The 20,822-nt window shown below is 35.3% G+C and overlaps 1 protein-coding gene across 3 annotated transcripts in view; it reads right to left on the bottom strand.

Annotated features, from left to right (window-relative positions):
* LOC149805714 (uncharacterized) overlaps positions 1-20,822 on the bottom strand; it is a 113,921-nt gene that overhangs the window by 86,706 nt on the left and 6,393 nt on the right. The window contains exon 1 of one of the 3 annotated variants that reach the window (XM_089950389.1): positions 9,406-9,673. The exons of the other annotated variants lie outside the window; for them this stretch is intronic. The gene's annotated coding sequence lies outside the window, so the exon portion shown is untranslated. Of the gene's footprint in view, positions 1-9,405; positions 9,674-20,822 lie in introns of those variants that run through there. 3 annotated transcript variants of the gene reach the window in all.

Below are 20,822 nucleotides of genomic sequence, written 5' to 3'. Positions count from 1 at the left end.
CCCTTTGGTAGAAAAACTGACTCTATGCATTCAATATACTACCGACTACTCTTAAAACATCGGAAACTAACTTTTCAGACAGTGCTCTCTGGGTCAATATTGGTGTTTGTTCCTTATACACCAACATCCTACACCAGAACTTAAGTCGAACAAGTAAAATGTTCCAAAGCACTAGTTTGGAGCAAGTGGAGGATGTGTGTGTGTGTGCTGGAGGGGGTCTTATTAAAAAAAAGTCAGAAAAACGTGTTCATACTTTAATCATTGTATCTACATTTCTGAATTCTTGAATCCAACCTCTCCATTTATTTATACACATCATGTGATACTACATTAAATGGGCATTAACGACTGTCCCATGTACGCAAGTTCTGTTACTTCTTGACTGCATATATGGCTAAGCGACCAAACTATGGGCCAATCTTTTAATAATAATAATAATAATAAGAAGAAGAAGAAGAAGAAGAAGAAGAAGAGGAATAGACAACACAAACTAAAATTTGATTTAATGCCGGTCATGACACAAACACGGAAGCATGCATACAATACAGCATAGAACATATAGCAAAAACAGACAGCATGGAGTTCTTCTGGCAAAAAAAAAAATCACAAATGAGAAACAGGGGGTAAGAAACCGGCTTTAAACATCTGTCACTGGCAGAAGTACGACCTCCATAATCTCAACTCTTAGACCTTGCGGACCTCCATGAATCAAACCGGGTACCACGACAAGTACCAAAAAAATTTTTTAGGAAAAGATCCACCACAAATTCTGAAAAGCTATTTAAATTGATTTTATGTCCAAATTCTTTTTTTAATTTTTGCGAAGAAATAATACTATAGACATCTGGGGGCTACATAAACATAATGTATGTGTAACATGATTTTTATATTTTCGGCCACATGGGAAGGGGGACAGCTCAAAGGCTACCAGCTAACATACATATACAGTAAAAAACAAATTGGTATGGACTTCGGGTCACATGTATTAATTCAGGTTCAGTACCCTGTAGTCTCATTCTACCTTTAGGTAATTGGTTCCTCTTTCCTTTTGTCGTGACACAAGAGTCAGATCTAAGCATTTTTAGTATTGATTTAAAGGTAATTGTTTATTTTTTTGAATTTGAGGTTTATGGTGTGATTGAATGTGTGTATTTCGGCGCCAGTGCAAACTGCGTAACGAGGTGATGATCCGGAAGTGAATGTGATCCATTGCACGTTGCTTTGTGTATTTTGTTTATAAACCTGTCGAAGAAATGTCGGATTGACAGGAACTTCACTGTGAATTCTTCTTTGAAGGAATTTTAGATTAACATATGATTTATTATAATTTAGTTACAGTGGAATAATCAAGATTGTGTTTACTCAACTCAGAATTTCTAAGTGCGATCGATCACATTTTGTTTTCAATCTACCGAGTCAATGCTATGAAAGTATTGAAAGGCTTATTACAGACATACGTGTCCAATATGAACTGAATAAATAACCGTAACTAGTCTTTATTTTATAAAATCAGTTATATAGAGGATTAACTTCAATATGCGATACTGCAATTTAAGCAATTACTTTAATTAAGAAGCGGTTGGAGTTTTCAATTGAACAAAATCTATATTATGATCGCTTTATTAGAAGTAGTTGTCAAATGATGAGATATTTTCTATTTTGGATAAAATGAGTTTATTCAATTATTGTCAAAAGAACTGTCAAAAAGAAAATTCGTTGATGAAAAATCACGCAAAGGTTGAGGGAGAAAACGTAAGGCTACCACTCAGAGGTAACTATTTCTCCAAAGAGACATAAGCCCGATTCTGGCAGAACAAAAATAAATACAATAATACACAACTAAGAGACACAGAAATTTCAGCCACATTGGGTTGATATGTATCCATAGCTTGAATTTGCTGACTCTGAAAGAAAGATGTTTTGCAGCTATTATAAACAATATCCCAGACTGGCATGGGTTGGATAGTCAGCTAGTGTACATGTCAATCTAACTGACAAATTCAGGATTTAATCAATGACGTCCCTTAACAGTTTTGAAAACCATAAAACCTGTACAGCATAGTAAATGCATGACACTAGCCAGCATGCGAAGAAAATCCCTGAAGTTAGAGTTGCTAAAACTGCAATATGAAAGGCAATTTTGATTCAGAGGCGTAGCTATGATATTTTGCGCCCGGGGACGAACTATAAAATTGGCGCCCCAGCCCCCTCCCCGTTTAATCACATTTTTGAATATTACCCTTGTTTACTTATTATAATGTAACGTTGTAAGCCTCATTTTGGCGCCCCTGTACCTTGGCGCCCGGGGACATATGTACCCCCTGCCCCCCCCCCCCCAGCTACGCCTCTGTTTTGATTTTGAATAAGAACGAGAGCTCTCTTTAACGCAGCCTACGCTCTAGCCCTAAATGGAAAACCGTTTTCTGATATGCTAAAATGCTATGAGTGCTCCAGGCGAAAAACAGTTTTAAACTTGGTTCTAATTATAAGAACAGCTCCGAGGCAAGATATTTTGCTTTATCAATTGAAAAAGTCTTGAGAGATGAAGTTAGGGAAAGCCTGAAATCCAGTAAATTCATTTCCGTTCATGCTGAAGGAATTTTTTTGTTTTTCTCTATGGATGAAAATGCAGGCATCTCATCAAATCAAGGCAAGAGTGTGAAATTTTGGAACAAGTGAAAATGTTGGTGGGAACAGTGAATTTTCTGAAACCACTTGTCCTGGACAAGTGGGTGGAAACTTTGATCATCCCGGGAAATGACACCAGATCGAATCTTCTCGAACGTCTCTATGATATATTTCAAGAAGTTAATATGGATGGTTAAATACTGTAGATTCAAGAATCTAGAGGGCCATGTGGTACGTACCGCGGTCAATTCATCCAGGGCCACACATGCAGACACAAATAATTATAAAGACAAGCGCTGCCTTATCTGCAAACATATACCAGATACCAAACTTCCTTCTCTGCAAACATATACTCGATACCTAATTGCCTTCTCTGCAAACATATACCAGATACCAAACTGCCTTCTCTGCAAATATGTACCCGATACCAAAATGCTTTCTCTGTAAACATATACCAGATACCAAATGGAATTCTCTGCAAACATACACTAGATACCAAAATTGCCTTCTCTGCAAACATATGCTAGATGCCAAATTGTCTTCTCTGCAAACATATACTAGATATCAAATTGCCTTCTCTGCAAACATATACTAGATGCCAAATTGCCTTCTCTGCAAACATATACTATATACCAAACTGCCTTCTCTGCAAACATATACTATATACCAAACTGCCTTCTCTGCAAACATATACTAGATACCAAATTGGCTTCTCTGCAAACATATACTAGATACCAAATTGCCTGCTCTGCAAACATATACCCGATACCAAATTGCCTTCTCTGCAAACATGTACTCGATACATAATTGCCTTCTTTGTTACCATATACTCAATACCAAATTGCCTTCTCTGAAAACATATACCAAATACCAAGTTGCCTTCTCTGCAAACAAATACTCGATACCAAATTGCTTTCTCTGAAAACATATACCAAATACCAAGTTGCCTTCTCTGCAAACGTATATCAGATACCAAGTTGCATTCTCTGCAAACAAGTACCCGATACATATTTGCCTTCTCTGCAAACATGTACCCAATACCAAGTTGCCTTATCTGCAAACATGTACCTAATACCTAATTGCCTTCTCTGCAAACATGTACCCAATACCAAGTTGCCTTCTCTGCAAACATGTACCCAATACCAAGTTGCCTTCTCTGCAAACATGTACCCAATACCAAGTTGCCTTCTCTGCAAACATATACCCGGCACCAAATATTTCAAAGCTTGGCTACAGGAGTAAGCTTCACTATCGACCAAAAGCTAGACTGTCGAGCCAAAGTGTTATCAGTTTCCTGACATGTGAAATCTGTGCCATCCAATATGTCATCAAAACCATCGATCTGAGAAAACGAATAAAAAAGAACAAGAGTTACATTTGCAATAAAATCGACGCTAAAGTCTCTAGCCATACATACATACATACATACATACATACATTTTAATCGCAATCCTTTCGTTTTCCGTTTTTCCCTCTCCTCTCATGCACAAGGTACAAAATATGCAGAAATCTGGAGTGAGAGAGAAAAAGAAATTGAACTGGATAAAAACTTTGAAACTGAAATTGCAGCAAGTAACCTATAAAATCATTCTTCGTAACGGTATGTTTATACTTCCCTTGGGACCTCTTTAAAGTGTTTATATAATCAATGTTACAAAGTTGCAATTGCCGGTCTGTTTTTCTTGTTTCTTAAAGCTATTATAAAGTTCTAAAAATTGATTATTATTAATTAAATATGAAAATATCCAAAGGACACGTCTCCCCTTTCTCTCTCTCTCTCTCTCTCTCTCTCTCTCTCTCTCTGTGTGTTGATTATCGTATCAAAATAATGGCGAAAATCCATGAAAAGACTAGAACAGAGGATTTTCGCTTGTGTAATACCACAACGTCTCCGGAAATATGAAGAATGATGGTAAATGTTAAGTCAAAACCGACCGGGGAGGTGGGGGGTGGGTGAGAGAGATTATGGTCGGTAGTAATGTTAATTAAAGCAGAATAGTGACTTAGATCAACTTTAAATATATTACAATATTTTAATTACCTCTTGTTGGTTCGGCGTTTTGCTTAGATTATATTCCACGCTAATTTGCTTGCGCCTGTACGTCAATGCACTGATGAGCGTTCAGTATTCAAGAATCTGTCTGTAGGTCTAATGCTCTACTATCTTCACCAGAACCATCTTTCATGTATAAATAACAAGTGTAACTTATATTGATTTAATAAATGTGAATAAAAATTGAAACTCAAAAATGAAAACAATCAATTTATCAATATGAAAAGGTGATAGTAAATAGGCAGAAAAAGAAAGAACTACATTTTGTAGCGGACACACTCGGCAGGGATATGAGGTCATTCACCCAGTCAATACATCGTTGCCTCTCGAACTCTAACTCCGTTCAAATGGCAAATATATGTATTTGTATGTGATATAAATACATATATGTATAGCATGTACGCTGTATCAATGATATATCACTCGTTGTATACATTTTTCATTAAAAGGAAACTCGGCAAAACAAAAGACGCGGACTGTGAATGGCATGTCTTTGGAAAATTGAATGGCATGTCATAGGAAAATAGAAGCCTGTGTGTGTGTGAGAGAGAGAGAGCGTACTGAGCTCTGTGGTTGGATGTGGTTAGCGGATAGTAGTGCAGAGAATGAAATCGGGCTTTTATAATGACAAACACATAATATTTACTCATGTACATGTTACCATCAAACCCATGACGTCATTATTGCGTAATTGGTCTTCCTGAATCGTACTTTTTTTTTCAAACAGGACTTTTTCTTAAAAACGGAATATCCATTAATTTTCACTCTTTTTTTCTTACTTGAATGATATTTAAAGGCAAATGAACTCATGCTTATTCAAATAGTTATGTTCCCATTTTTGAAAATCAAATGTTTGGCGCCGCCATATTAAAGAAGTAAACTTATGAATAATGAAAATGCTTCGATGTATCAGAGGATATCAGAATGATTCGTTATGTCACAAGGTCGGATTATGTTCACTTCAGTGTTACATACACATAACATTGTTCGAGAAAAATATTTTCATTAAATCAAACAATCTAAACTGTGAAATCACGCTAAACCCCCGAGTTATGTGCGCCTTGTTATGCCCACTAGCTCTTGAGTGACGATTTCCGATTAAAATTTTAAGACGATGCTTTGACCCCTGAACTATCACATGATAGCAGATAAAATGCGCTTTGTCTTGGCCGAAAACTAAATCATCGGTTCCCATTTTAATTTCGACATCAGGGATGTCTAGCAAGCAGTAGAACTGCAATAACAGTTCAACATGTTACTGTGAACAAGCCGACTTTGTGACATTACGGACGGTCTCAGACAGCAGTGGGCAGTAACTAATGTCAGTAGACAGTGACAGTAATAATACGGTACCTTCAAGTGATTTATTTCATGGAAATACACAAAAAGTTATGTTGAGGGGATTAAATAAAACACGTCCACTACATACTATATTTAATAATAAAATGCAACATGTAGTCTATCAAAACCATTAAAAATATATAACTACTCCTGTTTAACAAATCACATTCATAACCTTGTCAAGCCTTCGTTGTCATAAGTTCTATAGGTTCGTGTCACATCACAAGTGGTGCATGTTCCTGTATGTTGTAAACGTAAATTTTCCGTCTGTACGCACATAATGGCAAGGAAGGTGGATGAGGGCATCCATCCTTAATGGCTGACTACTATATGTTTGCCCCTACCCCCACCCCCCGAAAATAAATCTGCCGTCCTTCCTGTTGTAATATGAGATTTTCGTTGCATATTACTGTAAAATATCTACGTTAGCCAAGGGTCATCGATCCTCTTCAATCCACGTTAAAATAGGACAAATGGATTTACAACAATTGGCTACTAGCGAACATGACTCAAAAAGTCAGTTGCAGGCAGAAATACGATTTATCTTCAAAGGTAGCAATGGGCGGTGCAAAACGATACACAACAATACGGCTGCGCTGTATACTCGTTTAGTGGAAGTATTCCGCGACCTTTATTTTCAGACAGACAGACAGATAGATAGATAGATAGATAGATAGATAGAAAAGATAGATAGATAGATAGAACACAAAATACAATTACGCCTGCTCAGCTATAATAACGCATACTTTTAGGATCAATCATAGATAAAAAGTTACTGACCTTGCTGATTAATAATTACTACTCTTGGAAAGGGGTTCATTCAATTTAACTCCTTTAATATGATTAGCTTGTCGGTGCAGGAATTCCATAAATAATGGTTGCCGTAGAATATGGTAATTTCTCCTTGGAAAATAAGAAGCTTCTTGGGATACAGGTCGATAGCACAAATCAATAAGATTCATGTGCATTGAGAGATTATTTTCTTGTAGACTCGAGTGTAAAAAAATAATTGATAAAGGCATCAGGAGGTTACTAATATTTTCGAAACAAAATCATAAAAGCGACATAGAAATAGTACAGCCAGTCTGCAAACTACCAAAGGCGTATCCTAAGTCTACAAATGAACCAAAGGAGTATACTAAGTCTGCAAATGTACCAAAGGAGCATACTAAGTCTGCAAATGGAGCATACTAAGTCTGCAAATGTACCAAAGGAGTATACTAAGTCTGCAAATGTACCAAAGGAGTATACTAAGTCTGCAAATGTACCAAAGGAGTATACTAAGTCTGCAAATGTACCAAAGGAGCATACTAAGTCTGCAAATGTACCAAAGGAGCATACTAAGTCTACAAATGTACCAAAGGAGTATACTAAGTCTGCAAATGTACCAAAGGAGCATACTAAGTCTACAAATGTACCAAAGGAGTATACTAAGTCTGCAAATGTACCAAAGGAGCATACTAAGTCTACACATGTACCAAATGAGTATACTAAGTCTGCAAATGTACCAAAGGATTATACTAAGTCTGCAAATGTACCAAAGGAGTATACTTAGTCTGCAAACTACCAAAGGAGTATCCTAAGTCTACAAATGAACCAAAGGAGTATACTAAGTCTGCAAATGTACCAAAGGAGCATACTAAGTCTGCAAATGTACCAAAGGAGTATACTAAGTCTGCAAACTACCAAAGGAGTATCCTAAGTCTACAAATGAACCAAAGGAGTATACTAAGTCTGCAAATGTACCAAAGGAGCATACTAAGTCTGCAAATGTACCAAAGGAGTATACTCAGTCTGCAAATGTACCAAAGGAGCATACTAAGTCTGCAAATGTACCAAAGGAGCATACTAAGTCTACAAATGTACCAAAGGAGTATACTAAGTCTGCAAATGTACCAAAGGAGCATACTAAGTCTACAAATGTACCAAAGGAGTATACTAAGTCTGCAAATGTACCAAAGGAGCATACTAAGTCTACACATGTACCAAATGAGTATACTAAGTCTGCAAATGTACCAAAGGATTATACTAAGTCTGCAAATGTACCAAAGGAGTATACTTAGTCTGCAAATTTACCAAAGGAGTATACTAAGTCTGCAATTGTATCAAAGGAGTATACTAAGTCTGCAAATGTACCAAAGATGTATACTTAGTCTGCAAATGTATCAAAGGTATATACTTAGTAAATGTACCAAAGGAGTATACTAAGTCTGCAAATGTACCAAATGAGTATACTAAGGCTGTAAATGTACCAAAGGAGTAAACAGGAGTATACTAAGTCTGCAAATGTACCAAAGGAGTACACTAAATCTGCAAATGTACCAAAGGAGTATACTAAGTCTGCACATGTACCAAAGGAGCATACTAAGTCTGCAAATGTACCAAATGAGTATCATAAGTCTGCAAATGTACCAAAGGAGTAAACAGTAGTATACTAAGTCTGCAAATGTACCAAAGGAGTATACTAAGTCGACAACTGTACCAAAGGAGTATACTTAGTCTGCAAACGTACCAAAAGAGTATACTAAGGCTGTAAATGTATTAAAGGAGTAAAAATGAGTATACTAAGTCTGCAAACGTAACAAAGGAGTCTGCAAATGTACCAAAGGAGTATACTAAGTCTACAAATGTACCAAAGTAGTAATAATAAGTCCACAGATGTACCAAAGGGGTATACTTAATTTGTAAAGGTACCAAAGGAGTATACTTAGTCTGCAAATGTATCAAAGGAGTATAATAAGTCTGCAAATGTACCAAAAGAGTATACTAAGTCGACAACTGTACCAAAGGAGTATACTTAGTCTGCAAACGTACCAAAGGAGTATACTAAGGCTGTAAATGTATCAAAGGAGTAAAAATGAGTATACTAAGTCTGCAAACGTACCAAAGGAGTTTGCAAATGTACCAAAGGAGTATACTAAGTCTACAAATGTACCAAAGTAGTAATAATAAGTCCACAAATGTACCAAAGGGGTATACTTAATCTGTAAAGGTACCAAAGGAGTATACTTAGTCTGCAAATGTACCAAAAGGAGTATACTAAGTCTGCAAATGTATCAAAGGAGTATAATAAGTCTGCAAATGTACCAAAGGAGTATACTAAGTCTGCAAATGTACCAAAGGACTATACTAAGTCTGCAAATGTACCAAAGGAGTATACTTAGTCTGCAAATACATGAAAGGAGTATACTTAGTCTGCAAATGTACCAAAGGAGTATACTAAGTCTGCAAATGTACCAAAGGAGTATACTAAGGCTACACATGTACCAAAGGAGTATGCTTAGTCTGCAAATGTAGCAAAGGTGTATACTTAGTCTGCAAATGTATCAAAGGTGTATACTTAGTCTGCAAATTTACCCAGAAGTATGAAAAATTCTACTTACAACCACTTTTATAGCAGTCGGAATCCTGTCGCAAGCACAGTCTGTCATATCATCGTTCCACAAGTTAAAAATCGAAGTCGATTTTAAAAAGTGCTTTTTTTTTTCTATCGCCAACCAGAAAAGAACTGCTTTATAACTGACGCGAGAAGATATAACTACACATCGTACTTGTTTGGACTTCCTACTTCCAATCACTTGTCCCACCTTGCAAACTGATATTTTCACATTTAACTGTATGACCTTACGTTCTCTCGCTTAAATGTTGACCAGACTCGTTAGACTGGATCAAATGCTGAAGACCAACAGCGAAGTTCAACACAGAACTGAGGCTTAACCGATCTACAAACACTGCATGGCATGTACAGCGCCACCTGAGTAAGAAGATTATTACTCGAGTGGCTAATAGAATACTACTTGCCCACATTTATCATACATCTGTTGCTATCACCATTATAAACCGACCGCGGATGCACTTTGTCTTATGAAGACTACAGTAATTATTTTACTTTCGTTTTATTGTGTAGTCAATAATCATCGTCACACTGTACAGGGTCCAGTTCATATATGGCACCTGCAACAGGTACATTGGTCACTTATTGTGACCACACTTACCAGTAGGCGTATTTTAATAAGCGGTACAGGGTTATGTTTATTACTACTGATGGCAAATGGACAAAATGAATGATATCTTATGACAGATTATGATATCTTATGACAGATTGAGTCAACCCTAATGGTCATTAGCATGTGCAAAACGTAGTAAACACATCCCAGATATTAAGTTTAGTTCATTAATTCTCAGGTTGCGTGTTAATCGAGTCATAGTTTAATTCATGCCCTGGCTGTTGCTAATCTGTTTTAGTTTAATACATGCCCTGGCTGTTGCTAATCTGTTTTAGTTTAATTCATGCCCTGGCTGTTGCTAATCTGTTTTAGTTTAATACATGCCCTGGCTGTTGCTAATCTGTTTTAGTTTAATTCATGTCCTGGCTGTTGCTAATCTGTTTTAGTTTAATACATGCCCTGGCTGTTGTTAATCTGTTTTAGTTTAATACATGCCCTGGCTGTTGTTAATCTGTCTTAGTTTAATACATGCCCTGGCTGGTGTTAATCATTAGGTTAATTCATTATACAACAAAAAACTAGACAGAGATAATCTGAATAAAAATTCATATGAAAGATAATGATGGTGTAGTCGTTGAACTAGATAAAACGGGACTCCCCACTATGGATGAAGAAAAATTAGCCTTGCACCTGATAATTACTGGTATCTAACCAGAGATCTCGGACATACGAAGCAAGCTGAACACGCTGTTAACCAATACAAATGCATAACATGTTATATAACATGCAATAAAATCAAAACAATACTAAATATATACAAGAAATCTTCATATCGCAACCTTTTCAATATATAACCATGAACAGACAACAGTAAACTCTCAGCACACGTTTATTATGTTAAACACACTGATGTATATATAAAGTGTAGTATGTTGTATTGTGGATTAGTGATTTCGTTCGTAGAGTGTCTAATGAACTTTGAACAAATAAACCATTTGGAACTCAAAATACATAAAACTGATTTTAAAAAGATTTGAAATTATTCAATCGTTTACACAATTATTGATTCTTTCGCTTCAAATTTTCTTTCCAAACTGTTCTAACAGTATGCGAGCACATGTAAATATTACTGGCTTAAAACGATACACACTAATCCTAACAATTGCCGAATTTGTCAAAATAGTGACATAAGACTGGAAATTTTAAATGGACCTTGATTTTTTTTTTAGTTACTTCGTATGCTGAGGAAGTATTTTCACGTGGTATCATGGCTACATTTATTTTCAAAGTAAATAATTTCAATTTGAAAAGAATAAAATTTACTTTGATGTTAATGCTGAAGTATGCTATAAAATTACATTTGTCAATTTAGTAAATTCTCTTAATTGTTTGGCGTTCAGGGGATCAATAACAGTGTACTCTTATCCTGGATAGCATGCGCAACTTTATAATTTTCCAGTCCAATTTGAACAACCAATTAAATATTAAATTAGTTTAGGTAGACTATTGTTAAACTCTTTTTACTTCAAACCTTTGATGAAATTTCGAGTGAGTAAAGGGAGTGTCGAGATTTAATGAAGAAATTACACATACAATGGAATTTCTAATGAAACGTTAGTCCTGAAAGAAGACAAAAAGACCCGCAAACTGTCATTATCAAAAATCCATTGGAAACTACCCTTGGTAACTTTTGTGAAATAACTGGGTTACCATAAGTTTAGCAAACATACTGTTTACTTTAAAACAACAAGAACAGTAACTGAAAGAAGAGATCTTCCCCATAAACATTCTTTAACAAAGTACATGTTTGCTTGAAAAATAAATGTCTCTGATATTTCATTTACTTAAGAAGAAACCAATGACAAAACAACGAGAAACTACTGAAGTTAAGGAAAACAAAGAGGTCGGCTAATCAGGGTCTGTATTTTTTAAAGTTGAACTGAACTTATAAGAGAGTACATACACTATCCATAAAGTAAGTGCTGCGCCGAACTTCAGAACTTAATTTATAATGTCTTTGTAATAGTGTGAAGATCGATATCTTTATTTCCTCCGTATATTACGAAGAGCACCATCAAAATAAAGTGTGTGTGTGATTTGGATTTTGAACGTCACTTTAAATATTTTTCAATCATATCGCTACGATGCCTACAGAATGGCAGTTTATAGTGATGTCTAGCTCTGGGGCATCAGGCCGCATACATGTAGCATGATGTCCCACCCAGTTACATTATCCTGGCACCAGGCCGACCAGTTCTAACACCAGCCTCTTAATGATGAGCGCTAAGCGAGGCAGCTGTTAGTACCATTTTTGTAAGTCTTTGGTATGACTCGGCCGGAGATCGAACCCACGACCTCCCGCATCCGAGGCGGACGCTCTAAACACTAGGCCACCGGAGCGGTTAAAATAAAGAGAATACAACAAAAATAGAAAGTAACTGTATTTAAAGGTGATAAATAAAAATTTGCAAATGATCAGACATAAATAAATGCATATATGGTGAACATTCACTATGAGAACTAAATAAAATTAACTGGGTATATCTTCAGGTCAAAGTTCGTTTTCACATTATCACAGTAGGATTACCATTTACGTGAACACAACTGTCACGTTTGCAGGGCAGCTTTAGAGGTAATCAAATTATATTTATTATACAATTCATGATCAAATGCAGCTACTGATTCCTTCATTTAATAGTACTTTGTATCCAATGCTATGATAAAAATATTACCAATTAGGAACCAGACAGAATACATGGCGCTAAAAAACTAAATTACAGAATCACTGACAAAGATTAAAAATTACAGAATCACTGACAAAGATTAAACTAGGAATACATTCATTACCAGTATCGATAGTCAGACGTTTGCTGTATCTTTTTCCACATGGAAACAATAGTTCAAATACATATAAGATGGAAATATATTAGTTGTTCATTGCTTAAAATAATTAACAAATCACGGGTCATCAGTCTAAGAGAGTATTCACCAAATCAGGATTGGATATTGAATCTAAATGCATATACACATGCACACCAAATTTATCAATAATCTCACAACAAAACTTTTTACAGTCTTGGGTAATAAAACTACATACGGATAGAAAATGACCAACCACTGAGGTACTGACTGCTTGACAACGAGTACATACGGATAGAAAATGATCAACCACTGAGGTACTGACTGCTTGACAACGAGTACGTACATACGGATAGAAAATGACCAACCACTGAGGTACTGACTGCTTGACAACGAGTACATACGGATAGAAAATGATCAACCACTGAGGTACTGACTGCTTGACAACGAGTACGTACATACGGATAGAAAATGACCAACCACTGAGGTACTGACTGCTTGACAACGAGTACATACGGATAGAAAATGATCAACCACTGAGGTACTGACTGCTTGACAACGAGTACGTACATACGGATAGAAAATAATCAACCACCGAGGTACTGACTGCTTGACAACGAGTACGTACATACGGATAGAAAATGATCAACCACTGAGGTACTGACTGCTTGACAACGAGTATATACGGATAGAAAATGATCAGCCACTGAGGTACTGACTGCTTGACAACGAGTACGTACATACGGATAGAAAATGATCAACCACTGAGGTACTGACTGCTTGACAACGAGTACGTACATACGGATAGAAAATGATCAACCACTGAGGTACTGACTGCTTGACAACGAGTACGTACATACGGATAGAAAATGATCAACCACTGAGGTACTGACTGCTTGACAACGAGTACATACGGATAGAAAATGATCAACCACTGACGTACTGACTGCTTGACAACGACTACGTACATACAGATAGAAAATGATCAACCACTGAGGTACTGACTGCTTGACAACGAGTACATACGGATAGAAAATGATCAACCACTGAAGTACTGACTGCTTGACAACGAGTACATACAGATAGAAAATGACCAACCACTGAGGTACTGACTGCTTGACAACGAGTACATACGGATAGAAAATGATCAACCACTGAGGTACTGACTGCTTGACAACGAGTACATACGGATTGAAAATGATCAACCACTGAGGTACTGACTGCTTGACAACGAGTACATACGGATAGAAAATGATCAACCACTGAGGTACTGACTGCTTGACAACGAGTACATACGGATAGAAAATGATCAACCACTGAGGTACTGACTGCTTGACAACGAGTACATACGGATAGAAAATGATCAACCACTGAGGTACTGACTGCTTGACAACGAGTACATGCGGATATAAAATGATCAACCACTGAGGTACTGACTGCTTGACAACGAGTACATGCGGATATAAAATGATCAACCACTGAGGTACTGACTGCTTGACAACGAGTACATGCAGATTCTTCCAGAGACGAGAAAAGTTTTGCAACAATATTGGCAACAAGCCGACATGACTCAAGAGATTCGGGAAATTGTTTTCCTATTTCCCATACTGCAGATTGAATCAAACTGCCCTTAAGCAATAACTTCTGAAATCGACTCAAACAAATTTCCTCATATAGTTTAACTGTGAAAGCACTTTCAAATAACAATTGGACTTGAAATTTAACAACACTTTTCCATTTGGATTTATTAACAGGGAATCAGCCTTGAAGAATATACGACTCTCTGAGTTTTTTTTATTATAGATTTAATATATCCAGCAGTTTATACATTTTTGGAGTAAATCCAGTCTAGATAACTTGCAATCTTGGAATCTGATAGCAAAAATGTCTGAGAACAAAATTTTCTTTTGCTAAATAAATAGCGTGTAGCCTGCAAAGATGATAAAAAAAAATATTTTTTTTTATATCAATGTAAGTTTGAATTGGTAAAGTACCTAATAGACTTAATGCAACGTCACTTCCTGTATATCTAAAGATATCTTGTATATGCTTTGCAAAAAATTGATGTCTTCTCTCTAGTACAAATATATTCTGAGGTCTTAAGTTAAACCAAAGTAAGCGGATTAAATTGTTATGTATATTGGATTTAATTTATATTTGATTTAATTTAATTGTTTGTAAGTTTTAAAATCCTTTAATTTTTAAGTTCAATGCATGTCAAAGTAATGTAATTTTGTCTAATAGGAATTTTATATTTTCCAGAAAATTAGTTTGACCAGACTGTTAGTTGTAAACACATAACTTTGTATCTTATGCTGACCTAGTTCCTGACATTGATTGAGAATCAAGTAAACAACTTTTTTTATTATTCATTCGTAATGCGGGAATGATAGTAGTGAAACTGGGGCTGACTGGGTCTACGTGACTTTAGACGTAAATACTTCTACGCTGTTCTCGAAATTCTGGAGAGTTGATCCTCATCCGGGAATCTGTTTTGCGTCTCAAGTTACTGTATAACCTTTGTCTATAGAGAAATTAGTTAATCGGGCTTCTAAACACTGGGACGTAAGGTGTTTGTTTTGTTTGTGACCAGTTTGGAGTTATATTTTAATTTTTATTCCAATTATTTGGATTTTAAAAAATAATTCTTTTTCCTGGAAATATCTGACTGCTCATACAGACATTTTGATATAAAGACATTTCTTTAAATTTTGCTCTGAAATTCAAACACCGGAATATTGTCTGTGGAATAACAAAGAACTGTAGACACTACTGACTACAGTATACGTGATCGCCTTCCATTTTGGATTTTTCGTCGGGACTCAAACTAAAATTTCATTAGAACATTTCATTACTATGACTTCTAAAATTTAATTTGTGGATTATTCTTGGATTCTTTTTGGATTTGATTCTTAAAACCGTAAGTTCTTATTTTTTCATTTTCACAGTGTTTTTCCAGGGAAATAAATTATTTGTAAATATTTTCAAAGCTTGTTGTTTTAACCCTTTCTTTTATTACTGTGTTTTAGAGCCTAAACACGTAACAAAATAAATAGGGTCGCTCGTCCTCGTGATTTTTTAATTTTGGCATAAAATTTCAGAAACTTTAGTTTTTGAAATTTGAATTCCCCATCTTTTTGAAATCTTTAGTGAAATCGGTAAGCTTTTTCTAAAAGGTCATAAAAGTGGAAATTTGTCTTTCAAGTCATACCCAGGACCAATTAGACCTTTTCAAAAAAGATGAATTAATTCTACTTGCCAGAAAATATGATCTTACTGAGGTAAAGGCTTCCTTAAAGAAGCAAGAAATAACAACTGTTATGGTCCAGTATTTGGTAGAAAAGAATGTTTCGGATAAAAGTGCTTTGGTTTAGATCAGTAAGTCTGTATCGGACTCTGACATAAAAGTAAAGGAATTAAAAATAAAATAAAAGATGGAATTGGATTTGAGGAAGCTGGAACTTCAGAATGAAGATAAAGAAGAAAAACAAACGCAAATGCAGTTGCAATTAGAAAAAGAGAAAGAACAAATGTTATGACAAAAAAAGAAAAACACACAAATGCAATTAGATAAGGAAGAAAAGGAAAGACAAATGCAATTACAAGAAAAACAAATGCAGTTACAATTTGAGAAAGAGGAGACAGAGACGGGAAAGAGAGAAAGAAAAACGAATGCAAATGCAATTAGATAAGGAAGAAAGAGAGAAAGAGAAGGAATATCAGTTCAGAATAAAATATTTAGAGCTGGAAAATGAAAAGCACAATCACACTTCAAATACAAATTTAAGTTTTGATGTTACAAAGAGTATTAGGTTAGTGCCCCATTTCAGAGAAAGAGAAGTAGACAAATATTTTACTCGTTTTGAAAAAGTTACTGAAAATTTGAAATGGCCAAGGGAACATTGGATTCAGTTATTACAATGTGTACTCAATGGTAAAGCTAGTGCATTTCCAATTCACTGTCAGTTCAATAAAATGGTGACTATGATACGGTTAAAGAATGCATCGGCACAAATTCAGAAACTATAAAAATGAAGCTGGACAAACTCATGTCGAATTAGCTGGAGAAAACGAGCATCTATTTGATAGATGGTTCTTAACCAAGAAAGTTGAACAAGATTATGAAAGTCTCAAACAACTTGTATTACTTGAAGACTTCAAGAACTGTGTCCATTGATTATTAAATGGAATTCTTATGAGAAAATGGAGACCTCCCGAGGTAACTGCTGGTGATGAGTGGTCAGTGAACTATCAAATTGTAGTTCCACAACCTTATAGACAGGAAATACTTAGTCTGGCCCATGACACTCTTTTGGCTGGTCATTTAGGGATTAGTAAGACTTATCATAAGATCTTGACTCACTTATATTGGCCAAAAATCAAAAGTGATGTTGGTAAATACTGTAGATCTTGTCAAACTTTTCAAATGGTAGGAAAACCCAATCAGAAGATACCTAAGGCTCATCTACAACCTATTCCTGCCTTTGACGAACCATTTAGTAGAATTATGGTAGATTGTGTTGGTCCCTTACCTAAGACCAAGTCAGGTAACCAATACCTGTTGACCATTATTGTGCGTCAAAAAGGTTTCCATGTGCAATTCCTTTGAGGAATATTAAATCTAAAACAATAGTAACTGCTTTGATAAAGTTCTTTTTTAAAACTCAATTTGGCCTTCCCAAATCTGTCCAATCCGGTCAAGGATCCAATTTATGTCTGGAACTTTCCAGCCGATTATGCTTGAATTTGGCATCCATCAATTCAAGTTAAAAGTGAAATTATGGCTTGAAGAACTACAATGGATATAACGTTTGAGTCTGGTAATCGAGTTTTGTCTCTCTTGCTCATTCTTCAAGATTTTCTTCAGATTAGATAGTACGGCCCTTACAAAGTTAAGAAGAATATGAATGAGTTAAATTATAATATTAGTGCTCCTGGGATTTAAATAAATTATAGGAGTACCAATATGTTGAAAGAGATAGCCAGGTTGAACATGCAATTAATTTAGTTGTACCTGTCCCACTCAGTGAAGATTTAAGTGAAGGAATATCATTGACTTATACTGATACCAGAGTGACAAGTCAACGGACTTCAGAAATTATGAACGATCTGGACCAGAAACTTTCACATTTGCAACAACAAGAAAGAAATAAACTTAAACAATTGTTATTTGAATATGAGCACTTATTTCCAGATGTTACTACAAGAACGAACAAATGTTTACACGATGTTGAAACTGTAAATTCCAAAAACCTGTGAAACAACACCCGTGCAGGATGAACCCTCTCAGCAAGAATACTTGAAAAAAGAAAATCAGTATTTGCTGGAAAATGATTTCATAAAGCCCAGTAAAAGTGACTGGAGTTCACCATGTATACTTCTTCCAAAGCCAGATAAAACTTTCCGTATGTGTACTGATTATAGGAAGGTGAATAGTGTGACAAAAACAGATTAATTTCCATTACCAAGAATCGATGACTGTATTGACAAATGCCAAGTATGTCACCAAATTCGACCATCTGAAAGGAATTTGGCAAATTTCACTAACGGAAAGAGCAAAGGAAATTTCGGCATTCGTGATTCCAGATGGGCTTGATTAATAGAAAGTAATGCCGTTTGGGATGAAAGGGTCGCCAAGTAATTTTTCAACGTCTCATGAATATGATTACCTCTGGTCTAGACAATTGTGATATTTACATCGATGATGTCATTATCTACAATGACACATGGAAAGAACATCTAGCAACAATTCGGAAATTCCTTGACAGACTTACAGATGCAAGTTTGACAATTAATTTATCCGAAAGTGAGGTCTGCCGTGCTAGTGTAACTTTGTGGGACATGGACAAGTTAAACCTATAGATGCTAAGGTCAAGGCTATCTCTGAATTCCCTGTGCCTGTAAGTAAAAAAACAACTGATACGATATTTAGGTATGGCTGGATACTATCGGAAATTTTGTTTCATTTTTTTAATAATTGCTGAACCCCTGATAAATTTATTGAGTAAGAAAAACAAGTTTGTTTGGACTGAAAAATGTCAGGAGGCTTTTGACAAGTTAAAAGCCATACTTAAAAGCGCGCCAGTTCTTACAGCTCCAAATTCAGTCAATCATTTAAACTGCCTTTTAATGCAAGTGATGTTGGAGTTGGAGCAGTTTTGATTCAAGAAGACGAAAATGGTATTGATCATCCAGTGTGCTATTTTTCTAAAAAAATTAAATAAGCGCCAAAGAAATTATTCAACAATCGAGAAGGAATGTTTGGCTTTGATATTGGCATTACAACATTTTGAAGTTTACATTAGTTCAGCTCCTTCTTCGATTATTGTGTTTAGTGACCACAATCCCCTTACTTTCATCAGCAAGATGAAAAATCAAAGACTACTAAGGTGCATTATGTTGTTATAGGAATATGATATTGACATCAGGCACATCAAAGGAAAAGATAATTTAATAGCACTTGCACTTTCCCGTGTATAACAATGTATTATTTCATGTACACAGTGTGAAATTTATAAGAGTTCTTTTTAACCTCATGTATAATTTATCTATGGTAAAAAGAAAGCTTTATTGTATAAATCTTTCTTTTTCTTGATAGGGGAAGTGTTACGTATCTTTGATTTAATTTAAATTTGATTTAATTTAATTGTTTGTAAGTTTTAAAATCTTTTTAATTTCATTTCATGCCAATGCAATGTAATTTTGTTTACTAGGAATTTGATTTTTTCCCAGAACATTCAGTTTGATCCGAATCTTCTCATTAATACCTAATAATAGAAACATTGTATCTATATTTTTTTAACTTAGTTTCCAACCTTGATCCAGAAATCACTGAGACAAGTAAAAAAAGTTTTATCTCTTTTATTTCTCGAGTAAAATGTTTGGTTTTTATCAAGGTCATGCTGGGAGTACAAGATTTAATATGCAAATAGCCTCTATTTTGCAATTCTGGGTTTTCCGAAATTTCGCAGTATTCAGGTTTTATACCAGTGTCTATACAGAAATTAATCTGTTGGGCTTCTAAACACTGGGACATAAAGATGTTCGTTTTGTTGTGACAGTTTGGTTTTCTCATTTTTGTTCAAATTATTTGGATTCTAAAAGATTAATTCTTTTTCCTGGAAATATTTGAGTTCTTGGACAAATATATTTATTTAAATTTTATTCGGAATTCAAGCACCGGAATAAAGTTTTCTGTAGTTCACAAAAGACTGTACACATCAGCTCAATACTGACTACAATATACGTCATCGCCTTCCATTTTAGATTTTCCGTCGGAATTCGAACTTGAATTCATTAGAACATTTCATTACTAGGACTTCTAAAATTTAATTCGTAGATTATTCTTGGATTATTTTGGGATTTATTCTTAAAACCGTAAGTTCTTAATTTTTCATTTTTTTATAGTGTTTTTCCAGGGAAATAAATTATTTGTTAAATTTTTCAGAGCTTGTTGTTTTCACTCTTTCGTTTGTTACTGTTTATTCGAGCCTAGACACATAACATAAGACTATACTTGGACACATTAATACCTAAATGTCTACATGACTCTGCTTTTTGAAGACCTCAAAACCCAAGAACCATCGCCAGTGATGTTTTGTGTAGTCTGACGAGCTTTCGTTGAATACTACAATCTTACTTTTCTTGAAACTGTGTCCAAATTCCCTCTTAGTAGTGTACTTGTTGCAAATAAACAGCAACTAAACCATGTTGACTTCGAAAGACTTAAAAAGCATATCGTCGCTAAAGTAGGAAACGGGCACGGAATATATTTTTTTAAAAACAAAACCATGCCTTTACGTTGCCAAAAACTTCAAGAATTTTGTTTCTAACGCGATCTAAGCCTTCAAAGAAGAAAAAAGTGAAAACTATCATTATCAGGAAAAACATCGGAAACCGTTCTCGGTAAATTTTGTGCAATAGCTGGGTTATCAAACATTTAGCAAGTATACTGTTCCCTTTAGCACAATAAGAACTGTAACCAAAAGAACAGA

Source organism: Sinohyriopsis cumingii, chromosome 2 (assembly GCF_028554795.1).
Source record: "Sinohyriopsis cumingii isolate HCF-2022 chromosome 2, ASM2855479v2, whole genome shotgun sequence".
Classification (NCBI taxonomy): domain Eukaryota; kingdom Metazoa; phylum Mollusca; class Bivalvia; order Unionida; family Unionidae; genus Sinohyriopsis; species Sinohyriopsis cumingii.
Note: the sequence above shows the minus strand (reverse complement) of the source record. Positions and strands in the feature narration are given on the sequence as shown.